Source organism: Medicago sativa, chromosome 4, assembly GCF_051527215.1.
Source record: "Medicago sativa cultivar Bolivia chromosome 4, Bolivia_mono, whole genome shotgun sequence".
In the NCBI taxonomy this organism is placed as follows: Eukaryota; Viridiplantae; Streptophyta; class Magnoliopsida; order Fabales; family Fabaceae; genus Medicago; species Medicago sativa.
The window spans coordinates 53,908,889-53,921,946 of record NC_140752.1 but is presented as its reverse complement, the minus strand read 5'-3'; the positions used below and the strand labels follow the sequence as shown (position 1 = coordinate 53,921,946).

At 37.6% G+C, this 13,058-nt stretch overlaps 1 long non-coding RNA gene and 1 pseudogene across 1 annotated transcript; both read right to left on the bottom strand.

Moving 5' to 3' along the window:
* Nucleotides 1-852: 852 nt before the first annotated feature.
* Nucleotides 853-3,403, bottom strand: LOC146929861 (uncharacterized). Its single transcript, XR_015006183.1, has 2 exons — nucleotides 2,222-3,403; nucleotides 853-1,465 (listed from the first exon to the last, which is right to left on the bottom strand). It is a non-coding gene; the product is annotated as an uncharacterized LOC146929861 (long non-coding RNA).
* A 7,071-nt stretch (nucleotides 3,404-10,474) lies between these two features.
* LOC146929851 (protein FAR1-RELATED SEQUENCE 5-like) overlaps nucleotides 10,475-13,058 on the bottom strand; it is a 93,191-nt pseudogene continuing 90,607 nt past the window's right edge.

The window sequence follows — 13,058 nt, the reverse complement described above, 5'->3', positions numbered from 1 at the left end:
ATACATGCTAAATCGATTGTGTATATTTGCTCCGTTTTCATGTGTGTTTTTGTGTAAATTCCAAGCTGAATGAATGAATACATATATGTGATCATTTATGCATGAGGAAAATTGTTTGTGGTATAGTTAAGTTGTAACATGTGACTAGAAGTCCATATACCTAGTGAATTTTTTTACGTACATGCATTCAAAGTTTCGTGACCACCAGAGAGGAGCCACGAGGTGCACACCGAAGAGGTGGCATAGGGTGTGCTTTACAGCCACCTTATCCCTCAGTGGATCATCGAGTCTGATTGATCGGTAAGATACCCATCACCTTAGTGGCGCTGAACTAACAACAATTGCCACAAGCCTCTGCGGAGCGGTAATAATTTTGGAACATATCCATCAACATATAGACATTGCATTAGGAGTCGAGTCATAATAAATTTTGTATCAATTTTATTTTCCACTTGTTTCCATACATGGGTTAAAATGAAATATTAAACCCATTGCTCTGTTTATGTTTTCTTTATATTTGTTATTTTCGGAAATGGTGACCCATTTAGTGGATAAGTGGGCTATATGCCAAATAGATTATGACGGCACCATGGGATCCCGTGATGCTTCCTTTGGAGGCAACAAAGTACAACTTCCCCGATAGCTGGACCTCTACGTCTTAGGGTTTTGTCCCGACCTCAAGACGGATCTCATTCACGGGTAACATTCTCGAGACCACATATTGATGAAGTACCACGGAGCCGTCGGAAGCAAATAAGAATATTTTGGTGGAAAAGACTCAAAAATGAAGAAATGGAATGGATAGACAGGGACGCCACACTTTCTAATCCAAGAAGGTGATAAGTCTATGGATGCGAGGATCGCCACAAGAAAAGAAATTCTTGATAAGATCAAGGATGGTTCAATCCAGAACCACAAAGAAGCAAAGCTTCACAACACACAAAGTGTATTTTTTTTACTCAAAATTCTACATATCTTATTTCATAATAAAACTTACAATTTATAGAGCTCTTGCATGAACTCAAAGGACACTAATAAATTAAAATATACCTAATATTAATCTAAAGAAAATAAATAAATGGCTGATTAGCCTTGCATTTATTTATTAAAAATAGAAAGAACTAAACAAAAGCACACGTAGCATTCTGTAGTGCTTTCCAATCCAAAGATCCAGCCAAGCAACACCAATGAATAGCCAAAATTGATTAGTCTTAAAATGTTGAATGCTGGTTGCTTCAAAATTCCATAACCGCTAGTTTATATTTGCCTTCTATATATTCAAATGAATTCAACCATTAATATATCAGCTGCATCAATTTAATGTGAGTTGAAATCATGCCAATTACAATTCAAAACCGTTGAAGAGCTAGTAAACATCATATGCCAATAACGAGCCATTCCTTCATCTCCATAATTGTGAATTTCATCCCAGCCCAATATCAACAGCACGTGTATACTACATCCACTAGAAATTCCATAGTGTAATTGAGTACAATGTAATTATATCAAATATTATGTGATTCAAAGAACCATATGCTGCCCAAAAACTAAATCATGAAACAAAATATCAGGACAAATTTATTGTAGGATAATTTTTTTTATAAGTTTCCTTCCACATGCTTAATGAACTCATGATCTCATCATTCTCCCTCTCTTCAAAAGGATTTGACCTCAAATCCAAACTTGCATACAATGGGACTGAATTATGTAAAAATGATTTTTCTTTTTTCTCTCTCCCTGTTTTTTTATGTTTACCTCCTTCATTTCTCTCACACTTTTCCTTCTCCTGTACTTCTTTCTTCTCATTTTCTTTTCTTTCTATTTCTTTTCTTTCTTGCTCATATATTTCTCTCAATTTCTTTTGATCTTCTCTCACCTCACTAGGACTCAATGGTGCAAGAATAACCTTTTTGCCATGATGAACAAAAGAATATTTATTTGAATATCCATCATGATTAGTTTTTCTATCAAATTGCCAAGGCCTCCCAAACAATAAGTGACTAGCCTCCATTGGTATTACATCACACAAAACAACATCCTCATATTTTCCAATTCTAAAACAAACCTCCACTTGTTTATTAACTATCATTTCTAAAGTTTCTTTAAGCCATTGGAGTTTGTAAGGTTTAGGATGAGGTTTTGTGTCCAAATTAAGTTTAGACACCAATCGAGTACTAGCAAAATTACTGCAACTCCCTCCATCAATAATTAAAGCACATACCTTTCCTTGCACTAGACATCTTGTTTGGAAAAGATTTTCTCTTTGAGTTGTATCCTCCTCCTGGACTTGATTTCCACACATTCTCCTTACCATGAGAAGCTCTCTCATATATAATTCTGGAGACATTTTTTTTTCTTTCTAATACTTCAAAAAAAAAATTTAAATTAAGGAATTGCAATGATAACATGGAAAATGAAGATGATGATGATGATTTCGAAACTGAAACAAAAATTGTCCCAAACAAAACCGTGCTCTGAATACCAAATGATGAAGTACCACGGAGCCGTCGGAAGCAAATAAGAATATTTTGGTGGAAAAGACTCAAAAATGAAGAAATGGAATGGATAGACAGGGACGCCACACTTTCTAATCCAAGAAGGTGATAAGTCTATGGATGCGAGGATCGCCACAAGAAAAGAAATTCTTGATAAGATCAAGGATGGTTCAATCCAGAACCACAAAGAAGCAAAGCTTCACAACACACAAAGTGTATTTTTTTTTACTCAAAATTCTACATATCTTATTTCATAATAAAACTTACAATTTATAGAGCTCTTGCATGAACTCAAAGGACACTAATAAATTAAAATATACCTAATATTAATCTAAAGAAAATAAATAAATGGCTGATTAGCCTTGCATTTATTTATTAAAAATAGAAAGAACTAAACAAAAGCACACGTAGCATTCTGTAGTGCTTTCCAATCCAAAGATCCAGCCAAGCAACACCAATGAATAGCCAAAATTGATTAGTCTTAAAATGTTGAATACTGGTTGCTTCAAAATTCCATAACCGCTAGTTTATATTTGCCTTCTATATATTCAAATGAATTCAACCATTAATATATCAGCTGCATCAATTTAATGTGAGTTGAAATCATGCCAATTACAATTCAAAACCGTTGAAGAGCTAGTAAACATCATATGCCAATAACGAGCCATTCCTTCATCTCCATAATTGTGAATTTCATCCCAGCCCAATATCAACAGCACGTGTATACTACATCCACTAGAAATTCCATAGTGTAATTGAGTACAATGTAATTATATCAAATATTATGTGATTCAAAGAACCATATGCTGCCCAAAAACTAAATCATGAAACAAAATATCAGGACAAATTTATTGTAGGATAATTTTTTTTATAAGTTTCCTTCCACATGCTTAATGAACTCATGATCTCATCACATATAGATCTGGTCGCGAGACGAAGACGACACTTTCTAGGCGTACCATTAGTTTCCTGGTCCCTCTCTATCTGATCATCCATAGTTTCTTGAGGGGAATGATCGGTGAGATTGAGAATCTCTTTCCCCAGGCCTCACCTGCACCAACCCCTGCCCCTGAGATGGGTGGAGAGGCGGTCTTTCAGCCAGCACCCGAGCCTCACCCAGATATGGTAGTACCTCCAGAGTGTTCTACACCTATCCCTTTCTTTGATACTGATGAGTTCTTGGATCTTGATGCGACATTGCTGCCACTTGAGGGTACCGAGGGGGGGTGGTGAGACTGTGGATTCCTCTGTGTAGTCTGACCCCTTTGGTATGACTCTGGATGCGACCGTGATGATGCACGTTCCAAGCAGACTTTGACCAGCGATTGTAGTGGACTATGTGGGGTAGCAAAGGGTGATTATTGTGCATGTCATTGGTCTTGATCAGTCTTAGTGGTGGGTCTTGTGTATAATTTTGGCAGGTTTGGTGACAGTAGATGGCGGGTGTCATAAGACCTTTTATCGTACGTGGTTGGGTAGTTAGTTTTCTCCTTGGGGAAACTCTCCTGCGTGAGGATCTGCCGAGGACTATATTTTTATTTTGATGTTGTTTCTATGACAGGCTGTATTATATTCATAACCGTACTCTATGACTCGAGACACTGAGAACCTCTTATGGTATGCTACTATATTTTGATTACAACTTATGTTCTAAATTTATCATATGTTTCGAAACCACTATATATTTAACTTTGATTTAAACCGAGTAACCTCTTACAAAAAAAAAAAGATTGCGGTATCCTTCGCGAGAATAAAACTTTTGTCTCGCCCATTTATAAAAGAATTTACCTTATCCTTTCAAAAAAAAAAGGGCCGCAATTTTTATTATTTTGTTGTTGTTAAAAAACGGGGCGTTACACCCCCTGAAATTGATAATAATCAAGCAAATTGGTCCCACTGAAACAATTTTTATTGTGTTTTCTTGGAAGATTTTTCTTTTATATGCACACATATATTTGCCATTGAAAAAGTTCACAATGTGAGGTAATTCTTGGATAGAAAATGAATTCATTCTTCCTATTTTTCATATCCATCACTTCTTGGATGGTAAAGAACACTTGCAACAAATACCAACTTTCTCACACTCAAAGCTCTCCGGTCCAGAATTATCTCTAATATCAATTTTGATCTTATAATAAAGTATTAAATGCTTACACATATTCGAGAGAACAACAAATTGACATGCTGAATTGTTATGCTAGCCTATCACTATTCACTACTCTTGTGTGTGTTTTAGTATGCGTTAACTATGTTGCAATGATATGTGTGTGTTCTGTTATGGTTTGTATGTGTTGCGCAAAGGAGTAACTAACTTAAATTAAAATATTTCAAGGGGGGTAATTGACAGGGCCGTTATGATCAAATTGGAGACCAGATTCTAATAATAAAATTGGCTCCTAGCAAACAAATGCAAAATTTTATAAAAAAAAAAAAATGGGCATCCTCCTTGTACTAATTAAATATAAAAAATTGGACTGCTAATAATAAAATTGGCCCCTAGCAAACAAATGCAAAATTTTATAAAAAAAAAATGGGCATCCTCCTTGTAACTAATTAAATAAAAAAAATTGGACTCCTAATGATTTTAGATTTATATATCTTTAACATAGTTATACTACAAAATTTCTTACTTGGTCCATTGACTTTTTTGTTAACAAACTTTGGCTCAATGTCTGCAGTTCAAATCTCACTATCTACTGCTTTTGATTTTTAATTTGTAATATTAAAATAAAATTCACAAAAAAAAAATGAACAAGTCAGGACTTGAACACGCGTACCTTAAAACTCTCAAAAGCTTCAAGAGAAATGCCAATGACAAACTCTCAGACACATTCTTTTAAACACTCTCTCAACCATTGGTCCACATTACCCTTTTTTAAAATAACTTAACTGGAAACAGGCTTAGCTTGTAAATAAAATTAACATATTAGCTCTGAAAACAAACTGTTATGATAAACTTCTTCCTTCCCAACCCACCGTCAATGAACTTCTTCGTTCTGAATTCCCACCCAACCATCAACACCTCTTGATTATCAATTTTGTGATCAACTTCATTCAGTTTTCCTGAGAGGTCGTGCTTAAAAATGAAAGGGTACCACTGATATTCTTTTTGAGCGATGCCAAAGGGTTCAAAATAATTGGAACCTTCAATTACTCGTGATGCATGTCAAATACAGTGAATTCATGAGAATAACACATAACCTATTTTATTAAACTATGCAAAACATTTAACCACCGATTCCATGGCATAACCATAAATTGAATATTGCCTTTCTTTTTCAAATCTATCTTTAATAGAATCACAGATGGGTCTCAGATCCAGAAATGTAGCACATAAAAATATTCAAGATTTATGGGTAAAGAGAAATGGTGTTGTGAAAAGAAATAGATAAGCATTTTCTAGATCTCGGTGCTATGAAAAATCTAAAACCATGGGTGTTGTTTTCACTAAACCACTGAAACTGGTTACAAGGTAAAATGTTTAAAAGAAATAGTGAAGTGGACCAATGAAGGAGGATGTGTTCAAAGAAGTGTGTTTGAGAGTTGAGATTTACTTTTCCCACCCTATGGCCTTCTCGCGCGTCCTATGCAAATTACCAAACTACCCTCTGGATTATATATTCTGGAATATCTATACGTTTTTTGGAATATAGAATCCGGACAATTGCGAAGTATAAAAGGAACTTCACCCCCCATTTTTACAGTTTTACAGTTTCACTTTCCCCATTCACTCTCTCTCTACATTATCCCAAATTCCAAACACCACAAATCTTGTCCAAATTTGGAGTTTTCTTGCTCAAAAGCACTGTATTTCAACCCTTGTCAAACATCATGGAAGGTAAGTTCGATTTCAGTACATACAAGTTCAATAAGTTCAATTTTTTTTTTGAATTCTGTTCGAATGCAATCCGGATTTTGTTTTTCGGACTAGGTTGTTGGTCATCCGAATTTCAAAATCTGGACAAACCCAGAATGTTGTTTTGCTTCTGGTTTGTGCTGTTTGATTGTGTTGTTTGATTGTGACGTTTGATTACCATAATTTGAATGTTATAGAAGGTTCAACATCTAATACTCAGCGCGTAAGGGAGGCAGGGCATGCTTCCCGTAGGAGAGAGCGTAGGCAACAACTAGAGGCTGAAGGTGTTGTTTCTCCGAGGCGTCGGGGTGCTAGAGGACGTCGTGCTGATGTCGACACTGATGTCGAGCATCAGCAGGAGCAGCATCAATATATGGAGCAGGAGCAGAAGCAGGCTGATGTGGAATTGCAGCGTATGGAGGAGCAGGAGCTTGAGGAGGAGCTGCATGGTATGGATGAGGAAATGGAAGATGCCGAGCCACGGCGAAGGCGAAAGAAGAAGGTTGTGGACCCTGAGCCACTACACGACTATCCCGGTGGCCCACACCAGACTGACCTGCTCTGGAGGTACCATGTGCGCGTGGCCAGGAAGGCGGCTGATGGCGTGGTATTTACTGTTAAACTCACTTTATATCTGAAACTCACTTTATATCTGAAACTGCCTGTTTCTGTACTGTTAAATCTTACTGGTTTATTTATTGTTAAATATGTTTGTGAAGCCATGAGTTTAAACTCACTTTATTAATTTTAATTATTTGCAGTGACAAGGAAAATTAAAATGCATCAACAACGGAAAGAGGATAAAAGCGATGCATAATGATGACACTAGACCTATCATGGCTGCACTGTGGTGGGAGAACAGATTGCATGCCACATGTCTTGGTTGGCTCCAGGATACCAGCTACACCATTATTGACCATGGGCTGGTTTGTGCGTTCGTGGAGAGGTGGCACGAGGAGACTTCCAGCTTCCACCTTCCGTTTGGGGGAGATGACATTCACACTTGATGATGTGGCCTCTTTGCTGCATATCCCCATTGACGGCATGCTCCTGTCCCACGGGTCCATGTCACGGGACGAGGCGGTGGAATGGATGGTGGAGTACTTGGGTTCTGATCTGGGTGATGCTCTTAAAGAGGTCGAGAAGACCAAAGAAAGGTGCACATTGCAGATTTAGCTACTTGGAGACGATATTCAAGGAACGTTTGAAGGAGCAGAGGGATTTGGCGGCCGAGTATGGTGTGACTGAGAAGGTGCGGAGGTTGCGGGACCAGGCTGTCCGCATATATTTGCTGTACTTGGTGGGGATCACGATCTTCAGTGACAAAAGCCAGTGGGCTGTGGATGTTGTCTACATGAAGTACTTCAGAGACCTTGATCTTTGTGCTGGTTTTTCATGGGGAGCTGCGACACTAGCTCACTTGTATAAGGAGCTCAACAATGCTGCATGTTGGAACACCAGTCAGGTGGCAGGATACCTGAGTTTGTTGCAGGTATAAATTAAGAACTATGTTTTATTTTTTTAAATGTAAGTGTATATGGTTTGTATATTTATATGTGGTTGTCTTTGGTGCAGGCTTGGGTGTTTCATCACTTCCCAGGTATGGGAAGCAAGGATGTCTGGGACGAATATGTAGAGCATCAGTATCCCCGCGCGATGATTTTTTTACCACTGCATGGTTTAGGCACGGTGGACAACTACATGAACTATCTAGATGCGCTGGATTTGACGAGGGTAGTCATGGCCCCATATGTTGTGCACCGTCAGGCACGTCAGTTTGAGCGGGTCAGCCTTTACTCTGGATGGCTGAGATGCGGAGAACGCATGGTGAGATATCTTCCGGAGAGGGTGCTTCGCCAATTTGGGTTTGTTCAGACCATACCGAGACATCTCGTTCAGAGTGCACCTGTTGATGTTAACTTGACGAAGATCACAAATCGCTTTCAGCGTGCACTTGATTATACGCTGACACCTCAGGAGTTGGGAGAGATTGCAGTTCATGGTGTGGAGGCAGCAGATGGATACATCGAGTGGTCTTACCAGGTGTCTCATCCACGCATGATTCTCCTAAACATGCCGGTACCGGTGCCGAGGCCACCAGAGCATGAGGTCCTTGATGCCGAAGCTGCTCAAGATGATGGAGACCTTGCGTACTTACAGCTTAGCGGAAGGATGACCCGCATCAGAGACCACGTCTATTCTGTGATGAGAAGCGGTCTGGTGCCGAAAGGGACTGAGGAATGGCAGAATTTGGAGGATGCGTTGAGAGAGGTGCATGATGCAAAAGTTTACCGTCGTCGGGCAGCTACTGAGGGTGGCAGAGGTGGTGGCAGAGGCGGCGGTGGTACGGGTGTAGTTATTAGGGGCTGATAGTATTTTATGTAATTTTAATGTTTGAATATTTTGGATAATTATGTTATGTACAATTTGGATAATTATGTTTTATTAAAGTTTAAAAATTATATTATGTTGTTAATTTTAATGTTATAATTTGCTTTGTTGGTTTGCATATGGTCAAAGGCCAAAAAAATTGACTGAATCAGCTCTAAAACAGAGGCTCAGCCAAAACAAATGGCTTCTGCCTCTGTACTGATGCATTTCAGATTATATAATCCGGACATGTTTAGTACATTCCGGATTATATAATCCGGAACCATCATTCACCACCCCCTTTTGTTGACTTTCAACGGGGTGATTTACACGTTTCGGATTATATTATCCGGAATAATCTAACTCTTTTGGAATATATAATCCGGAACAATATTTTCATAACTGGCATCATCATCCATCAGGGTGGATGAAGTGCCAAAATAGTCGTATAAATCCGGATTTAATATTCCGAAATCACTTTGGATTATATAATCCGGACTAAGGGTATTTTGGGGAAAAAATAGGGCGCGCGAGGAAAGGCATAGGGTGGGAAAAGTAAATCTCTTGAGAGTTTGTCCATAACATTTCTCAAACTTCAAAAGCCGCTACGTTACGCATGAAATCATGTCAACTAAGTTTACGCATTGTATTAAATTTGGGCCCAAAAATGTGAGGCCCTACACCAGAGAGCTAGTTGCACTCCCTTTGGACCGGGCCTGGTAATTAAGTGACTAATTTTAGGGTGTATTTTGTGTGTTAATTTCTTTCATTTTTACTTAGTTTTATGCCATGAGTTAATTTGTCACTATATAAGCATTAATCTACCATGTGTTAAAGTATGATAAACATCATGGCAAAACATTATGTCATGGCAAAGTATTGTGCTCAGTTCATATTATTAATAAATCACACTTTTATATGGTGGGGTGAAAGAAGTTATTGTCGCGAAATATTGTTTGTCATGATTTATTGTTTGACTATTAATAAATCTCGCAAGAGAGCGCAAGAAAATTTGTTTGTCACAATGACCAATTTGTTTGATTATTATCAATTTCAAGGGGCGTTTTGCACATAAGTATAAAATTTCAAGGGGTATTTGCTCATAACTGTTTAATTTTTTTTGAAAAAAGCAAATGCCCCTATGACATAGCATGACATGTCAGGCCACGTGGCAGTGCCACATAGACAGTCAACAACACATCATGTTGGCTAACATATGAAACTAACAGAGGGGACAAATTGATTAACGATCGACAATGTCAAAGAGTTTTTGCCTTTTCTCAAATTTTGGAAAATATTTACAAGATTTGCATAATACTATTATCAATATAATGTGAAAATTGATGTTGACACATTGCATAAGGCTGTGTCACACATGTAAAAGACGGTTTTGACTGCCGAGGAATTCAAAATCCGGCTGCAGTTAACTGCCGAGGAATTCCTCGGTAGTTAACTGCCGAGAAAAACGTTAATGCAGACATCAGGTTCTGCATAAATGCTAAGCATTTCCAAGCCATTTAAAGGCCAGTTTTTACCTGTAATTAAACCAGAGCATTTCCAAAGGCAATTCAAATCATACAACATTGAAACTCAGTCATAAACAAGAAAAATACATCTTTTACAATTGTCCATAATTAAGTCAAACCGACATTTGGTTCAAACTACACAAAAGTTTGAAATTCATCAAAACGGAACATAGTGTCCATAATCAAACAACACATTACAACTCATTACACATCATTAAATTAAATCCCTACTTACATTCATCACAGTTGCATATGGAACGAACATACATGTATAATACATTATTTTCCATCATATTTCGAAACATAAATCCGACGTCGCTATCGTCTTTAATAAGCCAAGGCATATAGCTTGCTGTTTTCCATGCGTATTCATCTCTGTCTTCTCCTAGGTCTATGCATGGCATTTGACCGAACAAGTGACGTGTATATTGATTTTCACCAAGATGCTCAAAATAAGTGTTAAGTTGTGCCTTCAAATCATCAAGAGAGTCCGTCGGCGTTATCATAACCTTAACCGTCTTTTTAAACGCGGAGTACCTAACTCGCCCATCAATTTTTACAACCTCAGACATGTTTCACTTCACAAAAGCTTTAAGAAAAGAATCATAGATTAGAACAAAATTAAATGGAATGTAATAACGAATAAATCAAATGCATAAACATTAATAAGCTATAAATAAGTATTGCACTAGTTTCAAGTAAATAAAAGTCATATTATCATATATATCAATATAAATTACATAATGTTACTTATATATTGGCTACAAAAAATTGGCGTTACAATTTCGACCCCAAAATATACGTCAGTGTAATTTCTACAAAAAAAAAGGACTAACACCTAAAAAAAATCACTCGTTAAAGGGCAAGTGATTGGAGAAGATCAAGTGACATAGAATCTTCCTCATCTTCCGCAATAACTTCAAATTGTTGCTTTGGTTTTTCGGGAGTGTCCAACAAAATAGGCGTCGCTTTGTTCGACTCCTTTTGTGGTTTCGGCGGTTTGTTTCCACTTTCAATAGCCATGAGCTTTCGGAATAATTCATGTTGATCCAAATACTCATCTTCCCAAGTCACTGCATCTTGTTTCTTGTGATTGTGCCACTCCGTAGATGATGGAGGTAGTGGACAACCATTCTTCAAGTAAATAAGCACAAAATGATTCGGAATTACCCCAAGGCACATGATGGGAGTTTTTTTCTTACCCGACGGTGGTGGCCCTCTTAGTGGGAAAAAAGATTTCGAGTTACCAACTTCAAGATTTGTCAACACGACCACACACCTGATGAGTCATAGATAGTATTATTTATTGCCTTATTTAGTTTAGTTTTATTTTAGATTTGATTTTATTTTATTGCATTTTATTTTAGTTTAGAATATTTTACTTCAAATTGTCTTTTATTTTATTTTAGGAATAAATATATGGTGGAAGGTGCCTTGGAGCAAAAGAAAGAGGACTGGAGCAAATACAGCGCAAAAATACGAAGATACGGGACAAAAATAAGTTCCCCCAAACTCAGAAGCTTGGCACGGCCCGTGCCAACATGTGGCACGGCCGTGCCCGTCCCCAGGATCCTGTTTTGCTGCTTTTCTTCGGGCCCAAGTTACCCTGTTGCAGCTTTACCGTTTTATCCTTCTAGTTGCTTAGTTTCTAAGTCAGATGTAAAGCTATAAATAGAGTAGCTCTCCACCATAAACAATCATGCTTTACTTTGTTTATTTCAATTGCTATTTTAATAAAAGTCTTTATTTTCCCTTTTACTTTCTTTGCAATTTATTTTACCGTATTTCTCTCTTCTTCCTCCATGTCTACGATGAACATGAGTGAGTAGACTTCTTAGTCTTAGGATTATTGGGGAGTCTAATGACTCAATCCTAAACAAAACATGTCTAAACCCTAATTTCTATGTAACCCTAATTTCTAATCTAGATTCACCGTCTTAACGTGGATTAACAATTATCAAACTGTGGAAGCGAAAGCGGAGGGTTTGATAATCGTTAATCCATCATCCCAAACATCAATTCATAAAGCGAGAGCGGAGTCTTGATGTTGGAACAAGTGAATCTAGACAATAATTGCAAAACAGTGAAATAGTCTTTGCAATTATTGAGACAAAGAGTAGTTTCAATCCTCTAAGCATCTTCTAGTAATCATGTCAGCGAAATAGGCTTAGTTGCTAGAAGTAAACTCTCACCGGACTTTCATCGGAAAGGTGAGGGGCTAAGGGAAACCGGTCTTTAGAAATTAGTGTGTAAATCATGAAATTAGATGTTTAGGTTTTGTCTAGTGAAGGATTAGTTATCAAGACGAACCAATGATCCTAAGGCCTTTTATTATTATTGTTTTTACCTTCAGCAATCAAACTCTTTCTTATCAACTTTCTCTCCTCTAATCATTCATTAAAAGTTAATTAAGTTGAACAACTCCCTAGCGGAACGATAACTCTACTTACTACTATTACTTCGATAGGCCGTGCGCTTGCGGTTTGGCCCTATCAAGTTTTTGGCGCCGTTGCCGGGGAGTTAACTAATTTAATTAGCTTTTTCTTAGTGATTAGAATCCTCTCTTCTTCTCTTTCTTTTTCTGTTTTTATTTTTATTTTTATTTTTCTGTTATCACTAACTTCTTGGGTTCTCAATTTCTTATGCGAAAAACCAGAAATCGAGTTGTAATAATCAACGAGATCGAAAGGTATTTGCATAGACGAAGGAGAGACGCACAAAATAACACCGCCATGGCCAATCGCACTCTCAAAGAGTATGCAACGCCGTCTACGGCTGAGCCACAAGCTGTTATTGTGTACCCAACGGTTG